This window comes from Marmota marmota, unplaced genomic scaffold (assembly GCF_001458135.2).
Source record: "Marmota marmota marmota unplaced genomic scaffold, marMar, whole genome shotgun sequence".
NCBI classification, from domain to species: Eukaryota; Metazoa; Chordata; class Mammalia; order Rodentia; family Sciuridae; genus Marmota; species Marmota marmota.
The window spans coordinates 1848995-1874324 of record NW_025999998.1 but is presented as its reverse complement, the minus strand read 5'-3'; the positions used below and the strand labels follow the sequence as shown (position 1 = coordinate 1874324).

The following is a 25330-nucleotide window of genomic DNA, read 5'->3' as shown; positions in this document are numbered from 1 at the left end:
CGGTACCCGAGAACGCAGTTTTCCCGGCGGGCTCCTAGCCCGGTGCCAGGTAAGTTCCGGGAGCCGGAACTCGGCCGCTCCGTGCTCGGTGTAAGCTCCTGTAAGTGTAAGCTCCAAGAAGCAGTCCCCGCAGGCTCAGTTCCGGGAGCCGGAATTCGGCTGCTTAGTGCTTGTTGTATGCTCTGATAGGAGCAGGGTCCAAGAAGCAGCCTCCGCAGGCTCCGCGGGACGGTTCCGGTAGCCGGAACTCGGCCGCACCGCGCTCGGTGTTCGCTCCGATAAGCTCAGGTTCTAAGAAGCACCCAGGCGCTGAACCCTAGCAATCTGTCTGCAAGCCGCAGGCGAATTGCAGCCTGAAATTACCTGATCTATGGCTGAATGAGCTGCGGTCAGTCGAAAACAGGGAAGGTGACATCAGTTTACCAACATGGTGGCTGCTGGCCTCCCTGTGGTCTGACCGGTGTGGAGAACCAAGATGGACCGCTTCCTTCCCCCGTCTCGAACCCAGAATTCAGCCCTGAGTACGGTGCTTGCGTGGCTGGCAGAAACTGCAGCACTGTAACCCTGCGTCTCTATCCCAGCGCGCTCTGCAGACTCTAGCCGCGGGGCGATTTGCTGAATAAGCAGTGTTACCCTCCGTGCGACAAACCTCTCGAGTTTGAGTCCCCGTAGCCGATCCTCGTGCGATGGAAATCCTTCCTCCAGGTTCCGGAGCACCCCACTATTGCTGGAAATTCCTAACAAGATATCCTTTAGCCGTCCTGACTTGTCATACTCCCACACAGTGAAGCAGCACACGGGGGTAATGCACTCCCCTCGCCGCCATCTTCCTTCCCCCCAATCACCTTTTGAGCAATGTTATACCTTAATAAATGAACTATGGTGAGGGACTGAATTATTGGTTACAGAATTGGACAACTCTAAATATTATGGATTGGATATGGTTTAAATATAACTCCTGAGTTTCCACGTTAGTAAAAGGTCTCAGTGTGCTTAAGTTGGGAGGTGGCAAAATACTTAAGGAGGGGGTTAGTATAAGGTTAGGTTACTGAAGGCACTGTCCTCAGAAAAGATTAAGGGAGTTCTTGTGCATTTTGTGAAAGTGGTTATCATAGAGAAGCAATATTGGTCCCTTCCCTTCTCTCTGGCTTCCTGTCTTGCCATGTGATCCCTTCTGCATGTGCTCCTGCCCTGATGCCACCTGCCATGAGCCCCACACCAGAGGTTGAATCAATGGGGCCATAAAAACTTGGACTTTCAGACTGTAATACTATGAACCAAATAAGCATTTCTTTACAAAATACCCTGGGTCAGGTGGTAGATATAGCAACAGAAAATAGACTAATACACAAAATAACCCTTTTAGAGTGATTCTTTGAATTTGGCTCCATTGTATCATCATTCCATTAACTCTGCAAACCTGCACATAAACACACACACACACACATACACACACACACACACACTCTTATACAATACTTCATGTAATACCTACAACCTTACTTCAGTATCATTGTAGTATCCCTTTTGCCCTAACTGAATCTTTCCCAGGTTACTTTCTATTTCAATACTTGTGGATCTAGTTTATATAAGGAACTGTATTTGGCATTAGGTCATAAAATGTACCACAAATCTGTTTTCCCAAGTATAAATACAGGTAAAAGTAGAGACAATATTAGCCATGAAGTAATATTTCCTACTACTTTACATATGGAAAGAATTTATTTTAATCTAGTTGCCTCAAAATATATAATGCAAATATTCAGAAAATAATATTCCTACATACAGAAAAATATACAAAAATTTGTTTCCTTTTAAACTTACTGTTTGTTTCCTCAATTATTTCTACATATGGCTTTGTATTATACTTTTCATTGTCCATAGTGACTGTAAGTAGATTGTAAACTTTTTTTTTTTTGGCACCAGGGATTGAACTCAGGGGCACTTGGCCACTGAGCCACATCCCCAGCCCTATTTTGTACTTTATTTAGAGATAGAGTCTCACTGAATTGCTTAGCATTGCTTAGCACATCACCATTGCTGAGGCTGGCTTTGAACTCATGATCCTCCTGCCCCAGCCTCCCAAACCGCTGAGATTATAGGTGTGCGCCTGGCTAGATTGTAAACTCTTGAAGGGTTAGCGTTTCAGTTTACATTTCACATTTTGAATCTAACCTGTCCCAATTTTCTTGCCCAGTGCCTGGCTACATTATAGATAATCAATAATTTGGAATGTGTGTTATTGTTGCAGGGTCCCCCTGTTAGATAATGGATGGCTTAAGGCACATTGGCTTCATTTCATTGAGAGTTGACACAACCCAAATCCCTCATTATTTAGGTGATCATACTACTAAATTAAATTCAAGTTTCATAATGTAATTCCTGGAAAGCAATTATGAGTTCTCCAGTTCATACAATTGATGAGAGAGTTAGGTCTCAGAGATTCTCAGTTTGTTGCCAGGCCCCTTACTTATCAAAAAAGGATAAAGGACCAGAACTGTGTATTGTAACCTCGGACAATATGCTCACTTCTACTGCAGGAATGGCAAAGGCTTGATCTGAGGTGGATCTAGCGGTTCGATTTGTTAACTTCTCTGTCACCTTAGGTAATTGACCTAGACTCTCCAGGCCCTGGTGCTTGATCCACAAAATGTTGATTGAATGATTATTGTGAGCATAAGGGGCAATGTCCATAAATGAAGGAAAAAGTAGACCCCCAGCACATCTTGCACACATTGTCATTCATTGTATGCTCACTAAATTTTCATCACACTCTTTGGGGAGAGTGATAAGTTGACAAGAACAAGCAAATGAGTTTGTATTCTAGTTAAAATTAAAAAAAAAAGAATACTCTTCTATTTTCATATTTCAGAACTACGGTGTGAAAATGTATAGAGGAAAAGGCACATTGATTCAACCCTTAACTGAAATAGAATATTCTGCTAGTTTCAAAAGAGAGGCTATTTACAGAATACCTGTACTGGCAAGACCTCTTTCTTTTCCCAATTGATAGTATCCTTCACTCTTGGCTTCAAAAAGACCCCAAAGACTTTTTGTCCTACCCCTACCCCTAGGTTTTGCTTTCTCACTTTATCTGTTGGTTCCTTATCTTCTCCCCAATGAATGGAGTACCTCAGGACGTAGTCTTAGACATTCTTTCTCCATGTCTGTCTACTTTGAGGATTTTTTTTTTCATTTTTTTGGCTTTAAATACCATCCCCATGCTAATCAACCTCTGCATCTTTATCTTCTGCAATTACGTCTTTTAAACTTGAGTTTCATAGATCAAAATGCCTATATGATACCTCACTTAGGGACTAAAAGACATCTTAAATTCAATGTGTCCATATTGATCTCCTTATCTTCTCTGTCTCCCAGCTTTGCTTCATGCACATCTTCCTTCTTTGTTGTTAAAGATCCCTCTATCGTCAAGTTGCTTAGGTTCCAATGTAAGTCTTCTTGATTTCCTCTTTTTCTCCTATCCCCATCTCATTTGTTGGCTAATCTTTCAAAATTTATCTAGAATCCAAATATTTCTCCCTGCCCTCTCTGCCACCATCTGGTCCGAGTCAGCATTACTTCAGCACCATTTAAAAGTTCATCCTGCTTCAAATCTTGCCCCTTATTTGCTGTGTTCACCACAGAGGATCTTACCTTTAAAACATTTCTTAAACCACTGCCCTGGCTCCCCAATGCTCGCAGAGTTAAAATTCAATTCCTCCCTGACATAATACCTCCCTAGCCCCCGGCACTGACCTCAGATCTTATGGTTCTCCTCTTTCTTCTTTGATTCCAACATAGTGACCTCTTTGCTAACCCTCAAAATCCTTTCAGTTTTTTTTTTCTCTTAGTCCTCTCTTCCATGATATCTATGGCTAAGACTTTTATCTACTATGAAAATTTGCCCAAATCTCTTCTTCCAACAAAGCCAAATCTAAGCACCCTATTTAAAATTATGTTACCTCCTACTCCATATCTCCCTACCTACAAATCTCCTGATTCCCCTTAACCTGTTCTACTTTTTGTTATTTTCTATAAAAAATACATAACCTTTAAACGTGTTCAATCATCCACTAATTATGTTACAATTTTTTCCACACTGAAATCTCAGCTTCACTTGGGCAGAGATCATTACTTCTATTGTGTATAGATGTGGCTCAAGCAGAATGACAATGACCTGGAACACAGTAGCTACTCACTAAATATTTATTTCGAATGAATAATTTGTAGTTATCAAGAAAACAACATTTATTTTTTTCAAATGTGTATAAAATTTTAATTAATTCCATGGCTCCTGCCCACTGTTAGGGGAATTTCAGGACCAGTGTTTTGGCTGGCTACTTCTCTTTGGTGGATCAATGAAAAGCTCAGAAAGGAAATGAAGGGAAGGAATGTGACTCAAGACACATTAACGAAAATTGCAATGGGCAAGTTTGTCTAGTAGATTTGAAATGTGAAAGGAAGCATGGCTAGGTGTGGTATACAAATTTCATGGGTTACTTCATTTTAGACCTTATGGATAAATTGTAAGAAGCTGCTATCAAAAAACCTATACTTTGACATCATCAGCATCATATTTAGTAGTTTTTTTAAAAATTTTTCTTTGATGCATATCACAAATATGGATCCCTCTGTCTCCCTGGTCCCCACTTCATTCTATATGAAATAGTGATAATAGGTTCTGGGAATATTGGGAATAATGAAAAAATCAATCAGTTCCAGAACACAAGAAGAGCCTATACAGCTAATGTAGTACAAAAAAAATGAGGCCCATATTTAGTGGGTCAGGCTAGTTGTTGATGCCAAGTTCTTATGCCAAGGATAAAACATTACATTACACTAAAATCATTCCACAACCATATAAACAAAACCATAAATTTTCCATTAAGTAATATTCTATGCATCCAATCAATCTATGAAAGGGATCACTGATATATTAGTGTGCCCAAGTAATAGTTTCCTCTTGTCTTTTTCATGATAAAGAACTCGAATTGGCTTTTACTGAGAATCAAACAACACACTTTACCTGAGCATTTAAACCTTGCCTCTCTTTAATCTTATGCAATATTTTTGCTTTCTCCCTCACATAATTGAGTACAATGGTTCTCAAAGCACGTGGGCGTATGTCACTGGAAGAGGTAATAAAGGACCTCTTAAGTAGGTAAGGACTTGGTTTGTGTTCATGTTTACCAAATACTCCAGGAGGTTCTAATTCCATGCATGTTTGTGGGCCACACAATAGTATATTCACCTGGAAGTTGTCTTCTAAGAAGCAATAAATTGAGTAAATCTTAGTCACAGAAGTTATTAGGATCACCTATTGAACTTTTCAAACCTTGGGTACCTGTACTTAACTTTGGTGATTCTTTTTTTTTTTTTTTTAATTTTTTATTGTTGGTTGTTCAAAACATTACATATTTCTTGATATATCATATTTCACACTTTGATTCAAGCTTCATCAACACTGAGACAGTGAATGGAAATGTCCAAACCTCCCTAAGTGACTCCAATCAGAAGAAACAATGCCAAAATTCTTGGAATACACTTCCTTCAAATTTTCATTATTCTGAAGAAATATTTCTCCCAGTATCATTTATGAACAAGATAGATAAGAGTTTCTCTGATGTGGAGAATGAGGGGAGGGACTGGAAGAGCTCTTGAATTTTTATTCAGAGTTTCTGACTCCACCACAGATCTAATAAGTTAGAATCTCTGGGAATGAGGTCCAATAATCTACATTTTCCATCAGCTTTACCAGATGGTTCTCTTGTACCCCAAACTTTCAGAATTTCTAGTTCAGAGTTTGGTCTTCCTTTAAAAATTTTTTTGAATTTTTTAAGCAGAATCTCTGGAATGGAATTCCTAAAATCTTTCTGAGTAGATTTTTTTAAAGGTATCATATTTATGAACCCCTGTATTAATATGCAAATATGCAATTCATGATTGCCCATTTCCATGAGTTTTCTTTCTTTCTTTTTTTCCTTGGCTAACTCTAGTCCACAGAACAACGACTCTGTTTGGATTTATGAGCACTTAAAAAAAATATTATGCAGTTTAGCACTTACATTTTAATTTTCAACCTACTTTCTCATCTTCCTCCAGAAATTCAAGGTAAACAAAACAGAGATTAATCTCTCCCACTTCTGTGATACAGATAAGGTTAACCTATGATTAGATATATAGTATTTTCTTAATAGAAATTAAGATGAACAATATGTCCTTTTGAAATTGCATGTGTCTCAAGGTTTCCTGTTTTCTAGTAACTATGTTAATCATATGTAGTCCCAAGTTTAAGAAACAGTTAATAAATACTTTATTAAAACTTGATAGTATTAAATAGTTTCATAAGGTGAAAATAATTACCTAAATTGATAAATGTAAAATAAATATATTTATTTCCATCTAATTTTGTCACTCCAGGAAAGCAATTTTAATTTCACCAAACTCTTCTTTCATCTGTTTTGATTAGACATCTCTCTGAACTGAAAAATATGCAGGTTCTTAATGATTCTGGAGATGATGCAGAAAAGGAGATAGTCCTTTTATAAGTGAAAAATATTTAAAACATGGGAAGAATTACATGCTGTGAACTAAGTGATCTGCATGAGAGTCTGCACAAAGATTGGAAGACAAGCATGAAAATGTTGTTCATCTGGATCCCACAGAGTCTGCACCCAGGGGTGAGGATACATTTATGAGGGTTCTTCTATCATTTTTGACTATTTGTTTTTATAGTTGTTCTTTTCATTCTTAATGATCCCAACCTTTTTTATTAGCACTTGAAAAGTATTTGTGACATTTTAGGATATAAAAAGAAAATACTTCAATATCCAGAATATATAAAATAAACTCTAAGGCTATTTTTTAAATCACTTTTTATAACACATTCCCAGAAAATTATGTGCACTGTTCATTTCTCATGCAATTGTGGAAACAACCAAATGTCCTTGATGAAAAGAAAAAAACAGAACATTAAACTTTGGCCCTGCTCCCTGGGATTTGAAGACCTTATATATTAGAGCTGTCAAGGATGGAAGAAAGTTAAATAAGATAAATGAAAAAGATCAAATAACCATCCCTAAACCTCTTACTTGATGTCATCTACAGTAGGGAATCCATAATTTCATTTTTCTGTACTCTGATAGGCCAGACATGTCAGATGTATTTATAAATATGCTATGATAGACATAGGAAGAATCATTTATTGGCCGCCTTCTTATTCATGACAGCTGAAATGCTATGTTGTTAGGTACCCCTCCCCCCAGACTTTTTATTCTCTAATGATGTCATTTTGACATTTTTTTTGCTTTCCAGTACTTATCTATAACCCTCATAGTCTACTAATTACATCTATAAATGAATCACAAATCAAATTATTGTTATATTTTAAAGATTCTTATTGTCTATTTATATGTATTTTTGTAGTTCAGGAGAGAAAAATTAATTTGTACAGGTTAACTTTTCAAAAACAGCAATATTTATGTGAGGGTAAATTATAACAACAGAACCATAAGGATTTTATTTTTGTTTAATGCACAATAAAATTAAATTAATTAATCAAGAGCACAGCAATTAGCAATGGTGTTGTGGACAAAGCTTTATATCTCAGATTATTTTCTACTTTCTACATTCATACATTTTAGTTAGAGAATTGAACCCATGAAAGAGCTTGTAGTATTTTTCCTACAGTACAAGAATAAACAAGGTGATTCTTCCTGTATTATCAGTTTTACATGATGATATATTAACATTATTTTATGCTAAACAAAACATGGATAGTTTATGACATAGGATGTATCTTCACTATGGTTTTAAAAGATTAAAAATTGTGAAATATAACAGTGGCATGACTTTGAAAGATTTAAACATCAGAACTTTGAAGTAAGTTTACATTTGCAGCAGGGTCATTACTGCTTATACTCCACAGATTATCCCTTATAGATTAAGTTCTTGGTTAGGGCAACATTTGGTAACTTATGGAATGTTTTGAGAAGTACTTCTCTAGTCTATCGTACGTTCTTATTATGGAAAAAAAAATGCTCCAAGTGTTTGCTTGGTTTATGTATGTTGACCCTAAGCCCATTCTGTTATCCAGGCACATTCTAGAAAACATACAATGAACCTTGTCTTGTACCATTTCAGAGTCAAGGACAAAGGTGGCAGGAAGAGCATCTTCACAGATGAAAAGTGGAAACTCAGTGCAGAGAGGGGTCATAAGTGGGTAAAAAAAAACATAAAATAATCTATCCAAGGGGAATATAGTAGTAGCCCAATGGGAAAATAATAGAGCACATAGGTGACCTGAGGATTCATGACATATTCCACATACGAAGTGGCATTTCAGCTGAAACTTGAAGGAATGAAGAAACAGTGGTTCTCTTTATGTCAGGCAGATGTTCAGAGAAGAGTTATAGGGAAGATGGACTGGTGGGAGGGGTGACTATTGTGTTACCTGGGTAAAGGCAGGGGACCGAGAACAAATTGCATCTGTACAGGTGATTGTGGATGGGAAAAGCAACATCATTGAGGGAGAGACCAGATTTTTATTTTATACATTTTAAAATCAGTCTCTTCTAAATGAAGAGTTACTAAAGAATTTTGAGAGGAAATATGAATGTAAACAATAGGAATTGCTTACTTAGTAGGCAATTGCCTTTTTAATTTGATTTCAATATTCCTGGAGACTTCATTTTAAAGTAAGCCCACAGTGTATTCATCATGTCCTTGGGGAGAACAAAAATATTCATTCAGGAAGAATGTAGTACAACAAGGAAGCATAATAAAACATACTCCTGACTGCCTGGCCCAGAGCCATTTCCACTATTTGGCTTCTTAAGGCAACTTTGGTTTCTTTATTTAAGCTCTCCATCCTTCTCTGTGAAGCCTTGAGCTTGCATGGCCTCAGAGCTTGTTTTTCACATGCATTGGATAAGCATGATTGGTTTAAGCCACTGGCAATTGGTCCTTTTAGGCTGGAGCATATGATACATTTAGTCAAAGAGATGTCAAGAGATGGATAGTTTCTGGTAGTAGGCAGTTGGTGTTATTCTTATAAAAAGTCTTCTTAATTTTAAAAGGCAAACAAAGAAAGCAAAGTCCCTTTTCTATCTAATGAAAAAGTGGTATCTGGATGTAAAATTGAAACCATGGCAGGCATCTCTCAATACTGAGAAAAGGTTGACAAGGACAAACCTATGTTAGGAGACAGGGAACAGAGATGGACAGGTCTTCTGCGGCACCAGTGAGTCATCCATGAAATTCTGTTTGTATGCTAATAAACTTAAGAGTCTAAGCAAGTTACTTCCCTGTTCCTTTTGATCAAGAGTATACCCAATAATAAAATTAGAATAAATTTAAAGCTTGAGAAGTTTCAAAATTCACAGTGCACATCCTTTTTCTTACATGTTTGAAATGGAGGACCTGAGAAAATAAATGATTTGTGTGAGGACATACAATCAAGTACAAGCAGAATCAGGGTTCCTAAGTTCCACAAATATTCTGCCTACCCATCTTTTATAAATTTTAGTCTTTTAAAGAGAGCCTTATCTTTTTTGAATAAAACCATCCTCCGAAGTTTGTGGCGTGTGCTAAATAAATGTTCAGTAAACATGATTTTCTGACTGAGAATATGAGCACTTATTTTCAGATTTGCCCAACTAGGAGGGAGTTTTGACATTAAACATCCAACCACAAAGAAAGAGGAAATACGTGAGACTTAAAGCCCAGTGAGGTATCCCTCCATAGATGTACAGGTTTGACTACATGCTTTGCTCTGTGACACATACATATGTCCCATACCATTATCACATGCCATGTCCATGATCTATTAACTATGATTTCCTGTAAAATTGTTGTTCACTTCTCCTTTTCCCATATGGGTAGCTATATGACACATATGCTATATATCTCATAGAGAACTTCATAGGTGATGACCTTTTAGTAGCCAGAGGATGACATTAGATCCTGTAAGCTCTCCAGAACTACAAATTCTCTACAGGACTGGTGAATTAACTGTTCCCAACACTTGCTCAATGCCTACAGCATACAGATGCCCAGTGCATTTTGCTGAACTAAAGAACAGATGGATAGTAGAAAATGGATATCTGTGACAGAGACTGGTCAAAAAAAAGAGAGAAAAAGGCAAAGATATTAGGTAAAGTTAATTAAGAAAAAGCCCAATTTTCTAATTTTATCAGGTAATGGACATGACGCCAAATTTGAAGTAAATTTTTTTCTTTAATATTTACTCTGGCTCTGTATTCATCTTCATAAAAAAAAGTAATAATAATAATAATAATAATAATAATAATAATGCTAAACCATTTATACCTATCTATGTTAACTCTAGTGATGAGAGTTAATGTCCTAGTGACGTTCAAAATATATTAGCATAATGAAATGGAAACATTAATTAAATTTCTACAAGTCAGAAGGGAGAAAAAGATAGTTGAAGGAAGAAACTGGATTACTAAAAAAAAAAAGAAATACATTTCAGTTTCAAATTCCAAAAAGGCATTCACCAAAGATTGGTATCAAGTGATAACAGTGGCAGTTTATTAATAATCTGTCATGTAAAGCTGACATAGTAGAAGCCAAATTCTGCTCAGCTTTACAATGAAATCCCATCTATTTTGTTGCTACCAGAATTAAATATATACTGTTGAAAGGCTTTAGTAAGCTTAAATATGCTCTAAAAACTCTTTTAGAAATACATTTTACTGCTTTACCTAACACCTCACTATCAATAAGTCAAATCAACAAAAGTCTAATCTTGATTCTTCTAGATATCCATGGTATATCAAACAGGGAGTAAGATAACATACGCATTTTTATACAAGTTGATAAATTTGCTTTTAGACAAATGGAAAGGCCTTAGCAACTAAATTACTTGTTTCTGACATGTTAGGAACAGAGGCAAAGCTAGATATAGTGTGGAAATAATATAAAGTAAGTATTAAAAGTTAAGCCTAGGGGATTCACAGGGGGATGATTTATTTAATCAGAATTATGTGTGAGCTAGCCAGATAGGGACAATCTATCCAAAGGTGTGAAGAGCTGATAATCCATATGTATCCTGAGCAAAGATTTAGGTGAGGCATGTTATAGCAAGCAAACATCACTGAAACAGTATTTCAGAAATACCAATTAAAAATGACCATCACAAGTAGAATTTGGGCTAGGAATGTATAGCTCAGTGGTAGAGTCTTACCTAGAATGCATGAGGCTCTGGGTTGGATCCCCAGAAATGTTAAAAATGTAACACAAAGAAAGAGTAAGAATGAAGTGATGTTTCTCTTCTCTCTATATTGGAAAACTTGTATTATGTCATTTACAATCACTTAATATATACAGACCTGTGCTAACCTCTGCTTCCAAAAGCATGCTGACCATCTGAAAGTAGGATTGTATAAGATAAAAGGTTTATTCAACAGCTGGTAAAAAGATTTAAAAGAGTTTTCTGTAGAAGCAAAGAACTGAGTGAAATCCAGGGATTTTGATTACTTGTACAGTAATTAGCAAAATGTGTAACACATTGTGCTATGAATGTGTTTGGTTAGAGTGCTAGTTTTCACTCATTGAATAGTTAAAAGTATACAGACAATTTAATCCCAGGCCATAATATCAAATTCATTTTTTCTTATTCTATGAGTAATGTCTTAAATCAAACTCAGAATTTTTAAAATAAATTTAATAGTTAATATCTTAAAGCTCTGGAAAAATATCACAGTAGAATCCTTTTCATCTAAAATGATAGTCACCAGGTAGCAAAATTTCAATACCTACTAGCAAGCAAGAGTGCATGAGAAGAGGGAGGGGAAAAAATGGAATCCAGGAGGTAAGCATGTTATACAAGATAAAAATTTGCTACAAATATTAGAGATGGAAGAGTGTGTGAGTGTTTGTGTGTGTTGTATGTGTGTTTTGCTCATTCCCTAGTAGAACATTATGTTAAAAAATGTTTAAGAATTCATTATCTTTCTAATAAGAATTTTTAGAAATTCAGAAGATTAAAAGAAAATTAGTCACAGTAAGCCTCAGTTTTCCTACATCTCAATGCAGATATTAGGAACGAACATTTCTAAAGTTTCATAGTTTAAGGATAGAAAATTTTAAATGAATTTCAATAAACCTAATTTGACTTATAATAACTGGTTAAGTAGTTAAACTTTACTCGTCAGATTAAGTTTAGCCAAAATAAGAATGGCTTTGCTATGTGGATGTACCCCAACTTAGAATGGTTTGACACATGATCTTTTGACTTTATGATATTGCAAAAGTGATGCACATTCAGGAATTTTCACTTTTTGGGTACCAGGGTTTGAACACAGGGGTACTCCACCATTGAGCCACATTCCCAGCTTTTTTTTTTTTTTTTTTTTTTTTGCATTTTATTTAGGGCCAGAGTCTCACTGAATTGCTTAGTGCCTTACTGTTGCCAAGGTTGGCTTTGAATTCATGATTCACCTGCCTCAGCCTCCCAAGCTCCTGGGATTACAGGTGTGAGCCACCCTGCCCAGCTGGAATTTCAACTTTCATCTTTTCCCTAACACACACAGTTATATTCTCTTGATGCTGGCACAGCATCATGCCCCGAAGGTGTGGTGGTGGCTGGATTTGGTGCAGTAAAACCATTTTCAACTTGTGATATTTTCAATTTATGGTGGGTTTGTTGGAACAATACCCCATCTTAAGTCCAAGAACATCTGTAAACTGCTGCAAAGATCAAGAAGAGTGCATTCCTAAAGTGGATTTACAGGTAACATGCTCTCATGAAATGTCAAAGAGAAAGTATACAATTTTGGATTTAGGAAAGCCTTCTGGGAGCAAAACTAACATAATGAAGATTGTAAACTAATCTCCGGCCATTAGTTTCCAGGTGCAAACAAGATTTGTTTTCTGTGTGTGTACATCAGGTGTGCTTCTTTTTCTTTCTTAGACCCTTAACTATGACTGGCTCTTTGCTATCAGGGAGGTAATTAAAGCAAAAACCTTTTAGGCTTCTTCTGAGTTGTTGCTAAAATTACCCTTTCCTTTCTGTCTCATTCATCCCACCAATCGATCCTGGTATAAGTGAACATATCATGGGCTTGGGGGTCTAACATGTTGGTAATGCATAGAGACACCTCATTGTCTTTGAGTTTTAGTCTATGGTCAGGGGGCAATGATATCTCTCACAGGAAGTTTGTGAAGACTAAGTTGTGATTCCCCTTAGCTAAGTATTTCAAATACTAGAATTCATCACATTTTCTGTTATTATTACCCCTTCTCCATATCACATTTTCTCCTCATTTTCTACCAGAGAATTTTCTTATTATATAAAAATATGCTCTGTTCTACATTCCTTTCAAAAATAGTATACCACAAGGCATTCTAACAATGTATATGGAATCACCTTGGAATGGATTAAAAAGTCAGTTCCTGTGCCTCACTATAGATCTGGGGAACCAGACACTTTGGATGGCAGAAGTAGCTCAAGATCTGTTCTATGCATCCTCCTCTGGAGGAGACATTGTGCACACATTTGCAGACCACTTCTCTAAACCATTATGCTTACACAATGTTTTTAACAGTCCCCCATTCTGTGTTTCACTGTCTCTTCTCCAAGAAAATCTTAATCATAACTGGCAGCCTGCCTTCTAAATTAGACCAAAGGAAGGCTCCAAGTGGGAAATGGAATTAATTTCACTTAGCAACTTAGCCTGGATCAGCAGGATGAGGCTGGAGTGCATTTTACAATATATCACACTAGGAGTCCACGGTTAACTGATTTTTGACCCATATTTTGTATTTTTTTTAATATTCCTTGTTGCTAAGTGCTTGGAAATATCTTGATTTTTCAGCTTTTCACTTAAATCCTAACTATAGGAGAAAAAAATAAGTATTTTTATAAAGTACCAAAGTTATAAAGAAAGACTTCTGTAGGTTAAGACAACAAATTTGTTACTACTTTTTAAAAGGAAGAACATTAGAAATGACAAAGCAACAATATGTTGAAATAATTTTTTAAATATTTTTGGATTTGCAAAAGAACTTCCTAGATATTTTTTCTTATTTTTGCTTTTATAAATAAAAAGTAAAACTATACAGCAGAATTACTATAGCACATATTTTATGTAAAAGTGTCTCATGTCAAATACTAGTTCAATTAAAGGGAATGAAATCACATATATAATACTGTGTCCAGTCACATAAAGATAACTTTTTAATACTATTATACTAGAATCTTGGCTGGGTTTTCAGTTATATAATTATTCTCTCTAGGAAGTACACAGAATTTGAATGAATGAGTGGAAAAATACTTTGCTGAGCAGCTTTGTAAAATCACTTTTGTTTCAGTTAAATTCATTGAGGCCAACTGGATAAAATGTTATTACCTTTAATTTTCCAGTTTCCCATTCTCAGAACACAGGTTAATTTTGATTTTTATTTTGATAAGTAGATTAAAAACACAGTCCTTAAAATAGAACAATTATTATTTTTTTCTTTACAGTGTAGTTTCAGCCTGCAACAATTATTACATTAAATAGATCATTCCTGAATTAAAGAGGAAGGTCAGAAGCAGGCTATAAAAGGAGCCTTGATACTCTTGTTATTATTCTGGTGTTGTGTCTGCCAAAATGCACTGGTCAATATTAATGATGTGACTTTTTCTTGGAAATGCTGTCCATCAAGCTCATATGGCTAAACCTGCTTCTTTCTGAAACCAGCTATGCAGTCACTGCCTATCTTTCACACTATATCCCTGCAGTATGATTAGATGATTTTGTTCCATATGCAATTTCTCCATTGAACTCTTTTAAGTCAAGTTCCTTTTTAAAATATGGAATATTGTATGTGGCTAAAAATCGTTTTCATGCTTCTTTCTGATCTAAGTATACTGTTTCAAGTCCAAATCAGAAGACTTGTCTGGTAAGAAATATGAAAATAAGAACATCCAAGGATCTAGAAATGAATTCAAGTGTCTTTACATTATTTCAATTATTTCCTTCATTTGATACAGAAACATGTAGACAATATTTTAAGAATTCTTTGACTTTGTAAATAGCGTTTGATGGATCATATACATTTTTGTTATTATCTAAGAGAGAGGATACCATTGTAGATAATCTTTTTTTTATTTGCACAAGCACTTTATTTATTTATTTATTTATTTTTAGAGATTTCAAAACTTTGATTCATCCTATTTTTGAGAGTTTACAGCTATAAGACACATTGATGAGAAAAATAGGTACTTACATTCCCAGTTCACATTAATGGACTTTAAAAAATCTATCTATCTATCTATCTATTTATTTATTTATTTTTAGTTTTATTGATTTTGGTTTTTTTAATACACGACAGTGGAATGCATTACAGTTCTTATTACACATATAGAGTACAATTTTTCGTCTTTGTATAGAGTATGTTCACGCCAATTCATACCTTTATACATGTACTTAAAAAAACATTGTAATCTTTATAATACAGTTACAAAGTTAAACACATTTCACATGTATTCATATAGTCAATATATAACTTTATCAAAATGCTCATTTAAAAATAAATCTCGCCAGGTGTGGTGGCACCTGCCTGTATTCCTAGCTGCTCTGGAGCCTGAGGCAGGAGGATCATAAATTCAAAGTCAGCCTCAACAACTCAGTGAGATCCTGTTTCTAAGTAAAATATTAAAAGGGCTGAGGATGTGACTGAGTGGTTAAGCATCCCTGGGCTCAATCCCCAGTACCAATAAATAAATAAATAAATAAATAAATCTCAATATGTTGAAATTGCTAAGATTTCAATGACTTTCTCCTGGTTGAATCCACTGGTCTTTTCCACTATTATTCCATCATTATCACCATTGTTATGTTTGAGGCACTACTTGCTATTACTATTCTGCTGATTAACATGACTATTAGTGCTATTGCTTGATATATGTAGCATTTACTGTGTCAGGCATTGTACTAAATAAGTCCCTTACCATATTAAAACACAGATAATTATTTAGGACCTGCTGCAGTCCTACCCCTAAGAAATGATTAACAAAAGACAAAGAGTGGGACTGTCTCAGCCATGTTCCCCAAGGAGGAAATGGCTGAATGGGGATTTAAATATAAGCACTCAAGATGAGAAGGTGCCTTTGCCCTTTTGTAACAATTCTCCTATAAATTGCCATCAAAGTTTTCTCCCATAATCTTTTCCTTTTTTTAGTACCAGGGATTGAACCCAGGTACAATCACTGAGTCATATCCACAGACCACTTTATTTATTTTATTTTGAGACAGGGTCTAGCTAAGCTGCTCAGTGATTCTCTAATTGCTGAGGCTGGTTTTGAACAAGCAATCCTCCTGCTTCAACCTCCAGAGCCTCTGGGATTACAGGCATACACCACAGCACTTGACTCTACCACTATCTTTTAAAGAGAAATGAATTATATTCATGGCTAACTCTCTTTGGGGAAAAACAGATGCTAGGTTTTTCCATCCACAGGATAAAACAAAGTTTTGTTTTTCTTTTATGGTATTAGTGGCATACTATTAGAAGGTTCAGACATTTCAGCATTCAATCAAAAGTCTCTTCTTTTGCTTTTAAGTAAATAAATCACCATAAAATTTTAGAACTAAAGAAAAGTCTTGACAATTGTTTCACCATCACATATATATAGTAAAACTTAGGTTTGCTCCCAGATAATCTATTCCCTTATCTCTCTTTGCTACTAGCAAACTTCATATTTCTATAAGACTTAGCTCAAATGTTACATCTATGCCATAGGCATTTCTAATTAGCCTCTCCCATAACACCTGACCCATGCCCATGTCATAGGATCTGTCCTTTGCTACCCTTGTCCTGGGTATGCAACCTTGAGCAATTTTCTTCTCCAAGTTTTGGTTTTTACTAAGAAAAACAGGCCCTTCCTCACAAGGCATTGTGAGGATTAAAAGAGAAAATCATGGTAAGGTTGACTTCTAGTCTTTGTAGTCACATGTCTTCACTTGTCCCACCCAGAGTGCTGGAGTGTGAGCTCTTCGCCTGTAGCCCAGTGCCTGCACCATGTCAGGCACAGTTCACTCCCAGGGAGTCTTTACTGAATGAAGACGTTAGGGAATTAATATTCTCACCCGAGCAGTTCCTGGGTCTTTCAGAACAGGTATGATATCTTTGAATTTCTTATATGTCTACTATCTACCAAAATTATTTCCAAAAGTTTAAAATAAAATATTGAACTAGTCAGTGCTTTGATTATGTGACTTTAGCAAAGATAGTGGGTACCTTTATTTTACTTTAGAAATTTGATACCAAGTTTAAAAAGTACATCCTTCTTTGATTTCTTAAAAGACAATAAAGTCCCTCTCAAATATGTGAAATTTTACCCTTAATTTCTATTGAGTCTTTTCCTGATGCAATGGTTTGACCTTAAAAATTTGCAGTCATATCTCTATTTCATGCGTGGGCAAATGCTCTAGCAATCATATGGAATACAGTTCTGCTTGGTAAGCCTTTGACATAACATATTACTCATCACACTTGAAATTTACATTAGAGAATAATTGCCTTCTTTATTTAATTATGCTTCTATAGAACTATGAAAATTCATAAATAAAATTAAAATTTATGAATACTTTGAAGACTCTTACTTCAATGATTAAATTAATAAATGTGTTTAAATATATAAATAAATGTGTATAGGTTATTTCTGGAAAAATACATTTGTGGAATTTTTTAAAAATCAATATTCACAATGATAAACATCTTACTGTGCTATTTTAAGGAGACTCACTATAAACTGATTCATAGTAAAGGCATCTCTAATAACACATTTATATCCTGGTAGACATACAGATTCTGTAAACACAGAAAAATAACTTTATTAATAAGGGGCATGTTAAAATCTTTTACATATGCATAGTTCAAACAAAACTCAAAATATGTCTGTTTGAATGTAGGTGTCTGTTGATTATAAACATGATCACTTATAATAAGAGAGAAGTATACTTTAGTACTTAACACTTTGTTTCACAGACTTATTAAAATAAGTGACTACTCTTGACCACTGTTTTTCATACAATATTTTCAGGGATTGGGTCTACGTTGGGTACATTAACTTCACAGATATTTATAGCTGGGACAAAAATTTCAATTAAAAAACTCACATTTAAATAAGAAAATTAGCGTTGTCCCCAAATGATAGACATCCAGACAGCTTACCATTTTCCAGCGTTTCACAAATACTGTCAACTGGAGTTTTCAAAGTGAAGGCAGATAGTGGTAGGATAGATCCTAAATATGCCCTTTCAAATTTAGAGCACCTGTAATTTCTGTCATTCTCTCTATTTCATTAACATAAACATATACTCTGTTTTTATTCCATATAAATATTCAAAATAAAACTCAAAATTCAGTAATTATTAAATTTGTTCAAAGTTGCCATTTATTTGGGGAAGAATGACAAATTCTTGTCTACTTCTTTAGCCTTTTCCTTACCAATCATATTATTCCCATTCTTTTTAAAGTGGCACACACATGGCAAAACAGTGCTAGGGATCCAGCAGAATTTCTATGCCAAGTTCTCATTGATGCCATTATACTGTCTTAAAATAATTTACATGTGGGCTACTATATGCATGAGCTTACATTAAGCTTATAGGAGCTTTCACAATCCAACTCTAAAATATATTTCTTTCAATAAAAGCACATTCACTCCTTTGAATAGAAAATACATATTACCTCTTTAAATAGCAAAATGAATGAAAAGACTTTCTCTTTTAAATTCAATTCAAGATAAAGAGGGGTTCATAATGACAATATTTCTCCTTGTAATTTACCAGATGGGAATAAAAGGCAATAATTGAAACAAATACATATTCTGGAGTGTTTTACATTAAGGATAATATACATGCATTTTTGAAATAATTTCATATCAAAACAAACTCACAGAATATATGGTCATAAAATTTTAACAATAGATTTCAAAGAAGTATAATCACCCTATTTATTTGAATCCGAGATTTAATATTTAATCTGCATAAAACTCATAGATAAAAGCTCAAATATAGATTAGTTTCTATTTCACTGGTTTTATCATACTATAATTCTTTTGCAACTGTCATATATTATGGTTATCATGGGTATAGTGAACTTCTTAAATGAGAAGCCAATTAATAGTCAAGTGTTTGGTTATCAATTTATCATGGCTAAATACCATATGTTGATCTAGAGATTATTGTTAGGGATATGCTGAACCAAAATTCAGATCTGCCCTATGTGATGGTCCTACAATTCCCTCTTCTTTTAGAAGGACACATTAAGCTTATTCTATTATGTAAGCATAAAATATCTTATATTGCTTAGGAAAAGAATGGTTTGTATAGCATAGAAAAAATTCTAAGGTCATTTTTCAGGTGAATTTTGTTAAAAAATGATCAGAATATGATACTATGGCATATCTATGCTAATAAATTTAATAAAAGAGAGAAAGAAATGCACACTCCAAATGAAACCTCATGGCAATCAGTTGTCCTACCATAGACAATCAGGTATGAGCAACAGCAAATTTTACTTTACTGAAACTTCTTGGAAAGTTGATAAAAAGAGCAAAAATCCTGTTTTCATTTCTCCTCTATCAGATTTCCTAAGTTGAGAGGTGCCGTTTTCTTGAGGAGATAATTGCAGTGACAGAGTTTGGGGAGTTCTTCCAATTTCCACTTAATGCAGTGAATTCCCAATCCCTCACTGTTTCTTCTTTTGCTTATAATTGGTCATGGGAAGATCATTTAGAGTTTGAAATTATGTACACGTTGAATAATCTTTTCCAACTTTCCCACTTATTTGTCCAATGTACTCCACAGTTTTTGCTACCCTTTGCTTTCAGTGACTGCCCAGAAATCACTATAGACTCATTCCAAAATCCCCAGAATGGTTGAAATCAAACATATATTTAATACCAGCATTTTCCACAGCATCCTGGGGTCCCACTAGATTCCGCATATCTTTGTGACTTCAGTTCATATATATTTCTACAAATATCAGACCAGGACCATTATTTCCAGCACAGTGCTTTGCCAGGTAATTTGGTGTAAGGATGAATTATTATTTCTAAATCTTAATCTGGTGTTCATCAGAAGAACTAAAGATCATACTCTGACTAGAAAGAGGCAAGACTGTTCTTTTTCTTTTTCTTTTCTTTTTTTGGTTGTTGTTTTAAATCCCAGATGGGATTATTCTGACTATAACCTGCTTTGGAACCCCTTCTTGCCCAATGCAGTTATCAATGACAGTGCTCTGCAATGACAATGTTCAAGCCTAGAAGTCATGTCTGTTGTCTCTTTTCTCTCACCCTCTATATGCAATCAGTTACCAAGTCATTTGGACTCTGCTTCTAAAATAGATAGAAAATCCATCTCAGTGTCTGCATTCTGGATCAGGACAACATTTCTCTTTCTTAGAAGTGGTCATCTGCCTCCTTCCAAAGATCTTCCTACTTCTAGTCTGACTCCCCACTAAATCATCCTCCACAGACGACTTATCTTCAAATACAAATAACTATATTACACACTGTTGTTTAAAAGCATTCAGTGACTTCCCTTAGTATTTATAATAAAATCCAATATTTTTATTATGGTTTGAATTGCAGGGAAAGAAAAATATTTTTTTCTTTTATCTTCCTGAGTTCTTGGATGGTTTGCTTATATAAAAAAAAAAAGACAGATTGTTATAGCTTGGATGTGATGTGGCATTCTGAAAGTGCATGTGTGAGACAATGCAAAAAGGTTTAAAGGAGAGGCTGGGGTTGTGGCTCGGTGGTAGAGAGCCAGCCTAGCATGTGTGAGGCCCTGTGTTCGATCCTCAGCACCACATAAAAATAAATAATAATAATAATAAAATATACAATACTTTTGTGTCCAAATACAGCTAAAAAATAAATATTTTTTAAAAGAAGGTTTAAAGGAGAAATGATTGGGTTATAAGAGTCTTAAACCAATCAGTGAATTAATCCCCTGATGGGATAAACTGAGTGGTACCTGAAGGTGGGTAGGGTGTGGCTGGAAGAGGTGGATCCTTGGGGGTGTATATTTGTATGTGGTGAGTGGAGTCTCTGTCTCCTGCCTGATCATCATGTGAGCTGTTTCCCTCTGCTACACTCCTCCACCATGATGCTCAGCCTCACCTTGAGCCCTAAGGAATGAAGTCAGCTGCTTATGGACTGAGACTTCTGAAACTATGAGCCCCCAAATAAACTTTTTCCTTCTTTACAATTGTTCTGGTTGGATCTTCTAGTCACAGCAGTGAAAAATCTGATTAAAACACATATCAGCAAAAGAAAACCATACAAATTTATTTAATATAAGTTTAACATGCTATGGGAACCTAAAGAAATGAAGACTTAAATTTAAGTGATTAAACCTGAGTGTTTTATGTGAGATGAAATAGAGAGAGATATAAAAGGACCTGGTCTGAGGTAGGTGTGGTAAACTTGGGGAATTTTAGCACAGCACCTTCTTTCAGTCCTCTCTGTGTCCTTTCATATTCAGAGACAAAGATGATGAAACATCCCCCATGAGGGTTTTATGACCTGCTTCAGGCAAAGGTCACATACTGTCTCTGAAACTCTTCAGCTCATGGATTCAACATGCCAAGCTCCCATATTTGGTATCGCATGTCCTGATGCCCATCAAAGNTTTTTTTTTTTTTTTTTTTTTTGTGCCTTTCAATGGATGCTCATGCTTTCAGATTAGAACTTTATCATGTAAGTCAGTGTTTTAGTTCTGGGTTCAAATTATGCATTTCTATTATTTCCCTTCATGTAGGGTATTAGTTGCATATTTGACATTTATTTGTCCCAATGCTCTGTGATCACTGTGAAAATGAGCTGAAGTATATATAATCGGCACATGTAACCAACATATGCAGTCTGTGTCTCTGAACTGGATTTTTCTCCTTAACTATCATGTACCTTCAGAAACACAAAAAATATATACTGAAATTTTAGTTTCGCAAACTATGATGTACTTCACAAATGCATATTTAGCTATTTGGAATGAATAACAGAGGATCAGAATGATTATGCTACTTAAAGTCTTGGAGTCAATCTTCAAGACACATTTCTGTATTTCTCCTGTTTTCCTTTGTTGCAGAGATTCCTAACTCAGCAAAAATGAAAACCACCTAATTAACTGTTAATTAGTGCACTCTGTATTTTATCATAATTGGCTTCCTAAAATGAAAATAAACAAACACATGCTCTTCCAATATCCAAACCTATGGCATAAAATGAAATACCTATTTCTTCAGTCTTAAGAATTTTAATATATAAATTCCAAAATTTCCTTATCAGATATTTTTGATATTATGAAGATTTGATCCATAATAATTATTAAAAATAACATGTCATCCAAACTGCTATAGCACTCCCTCATTTTTAGTTATGGGTTTCTCTGAGGTCATGACATGGCTTGGATTATAATAGGACACAATGATGAAAAAGATACAGTCTAAATGTGATATGTGCCTATTGAAATGATTGCTTTCATTTAAAAATAGTTATTTAATTCCATTAAGTTTCATCATATCTTTCAAAATTTTTAATTATTATGGATAAAAATGAACGTATTTAAATCAAAATTATTATTACTTTAAAAAGAAAATCATGCAATTTCAAATACCATGCATAATAGGACAATATAGTATGTAGTAAACATTTGCATAATTGACTCAGAATTTTAATAAAGAATATTGATTTTTATACCATCCTTCCTATAAGGCATAAAACAGATATGTGAAGCACTGTTGTATTTTTTCATGGATAATTAAATATAATTATATTTAATAAATAGAGTAATCACTGCATATATATTAATATTTTATTATGAAAGATGTAAATATAAAGATATTTATATAAATATGTATTTTAATATAGCTATTAAGATAAGAAATTTTCTGTATCTTAGGTTAATGCATGTATTATGCATTGTCCACTATAAGTTTTACACACTGAAATTAGTTATGTGGACACAATTTTGAAATAAAAATTCACTAGTTATTGATTTAACTTTAACTTTGAATGGATTGTGATAATTTATTTGCATTGTGTGGTGTTAAGCATACCAAAAATTTCAATTAAAATATTCCACAGGATCATGAAAAAACTCAGCATATTAAGGTAACCTTTAGGTTTTCAAATACAATTATGGTTAAAATTTATTTGTTGTTTTGAAAATATTGTGCTTAATAAATTGCCTAAACATATACAAGCCATGTCAAATGCAGCATTTACTACATAATATTATTGTATGTACTTGTCGAAGGTTTTATTTGCATTGTGAGTATGTATGTGCATTCATTTCCTACAATCCAATGTTGACAGTCCAGTAGAGAAGAGCAAAACTTAGCACACTTTCAAAAAGACAGGACAATAAGAATGAAAACAAGTTTTAATAATATTAGTCTTCAGATGTTAAAATACCACTATACACATATCAAAATCTAAAATTACAAGGGCAAAAAATGTCAAATGTTACTGACTATGAAGCAAATGAACTCTCATAATTTGCTTTCAGAAACTGGGAGCTACTTTGGGAAGTGTCAGTATTTGTTAAAGCAGAATAAATGCATTTTCTATTCACGCAGTCAAGTGCATGTAAGTGTTCCTAAAAGATATGGTCCTGATTATCCATATCATCACTATTCTTAAGACTCAAAGTCTGAAAGATACTCAAATGCTGATCAATGGTAGAAAGGTTCAATAATTTGGTATATTCTCACAGGTGAATATTATACAACAGTGAAAATGAGTGTTTTACCACTGCACACAAAAATCTTACAAACAAAATGTTGAAAAATGGGAAGCAATATCTGCTATGACTTCATTTATAGAATGTAAAAATGGAGGTAAATTATACCTCTAGAGGTTAAGATGTTGTTTATATTCTGGGAGTATATTGAGACCAGTCAAGGGCATAACAGAGACTTTAAAAAAAAATAAGTTTATATGAGTACTGGTTATATGAATGTGTTCATTTTCTGACATTTGCTGAGACCATATACCTATGATACTAGTAATCTTCTGTAAACATATGTGTTTACATAAGAAAATTAAATGCAGTAATGATGAGGGTAATTTTTTAAAAAAGTTCCGTTCTATAAGTTGAAATAAATTTTTAAGAAAGTTCATTTAGGACAGGAAATCCACAGAAAAAATACAAATGGTCAACAAATATGAAAAAAATGTTCATCATCTCTAGCAATTAGAGAAAAGCAAATCAAAACTACTCTGAGATTACATCTCACTCCAGTCAGAGTGGCAATTAACAAAATTACAAGTAACAAATGTTGGCAAGGATGTGGGAGAAAAAAGTAAATATACATTGCGGATAGGACTGCAAATTGGTGCAAACACTCTGGGAAGCAGGATGAAGATTACTCAGAAAACTTGGAATGGAACCACCATTTGAACTAGTTATCCCACTCCTTGCGTTATACACAAAGGATTTAAAATCAACATACTACAGTGATGCAGCCACATCAATGTTTATAGCAGCCCAATTTACAATAGCAAAACTATGGAACCAACTAGGTGCTCTTGAAAAGATGAATGGATAAAGAAAATGTGTGTGTGTGTGTGTGTGTGTGTGTGTGTGTGTGTGTGTATATATATATATATATATATATATATATATATATATATATATCAATCACAGAATATTACTCAGCCATAAAAAAGAAGTAAATTATGGCATTTGTTGGTAAATGGATACAACTGGAGATTATCATGCTAAGTGAAATAAGCCAGTACCAAAAAAAAACAAAAGCCAAATGTTATTTCTGATATGTGGATGCTAACACATAATGGTTGGGGGTGGACGTGGGGAGAGAATAGCAGTTCACTGGATTAGACAAAGGGGAATAAAAAGGAAAGGGAGGGGAACTGGGAATAGAAAAGACAGTATAATGAATTGGATATAACTTTCCTATACTCATATATAAATACATGATCAGTGAAACTCCACATTAGAATGGGATCCTAATTATAATGTTATACTCCATGTATGTGTAATATGTCAAAATAACCTCTACTGTTAAGTATATCTAAAAAGAATAAATAAAAAAAGAAAGTTTATAAGGTATGTTTGTAAAATATAATTCACAATTAAAAATATACTTTTTCAGGGTAAGATTATTACTCTATTCATATACAAATAATTCATAAAAGTTTCCTCAGTTATCAGCAAAATCCTCCCAGTATGATAAAAGAATATCCACTTGCTTCCATATAACACTTGTTTATTATGCTATGTTAAATGTTTCAGAAATATGTAACCAAAAAGTACACCTTACAGTTCCCAGAGGAAGCTGT

The 25330-nt window shown here is 34.5% G+C and overlaps 1 protein-coding gene across 50 annotated transcripts in view; it reads right to left on the bottom strand.

The window, feature by feature from the left end:
• Nucleotides 1–25330, bottom strand: part of Ptprd (protein tyrosine phosphatase receptor type D) — a 2156260-nt gene that overhangs the window by 1152895 nt on the left and 978035 nt on the right. The gene's annotated exons all lie outside the window — the stretch shown is intronic.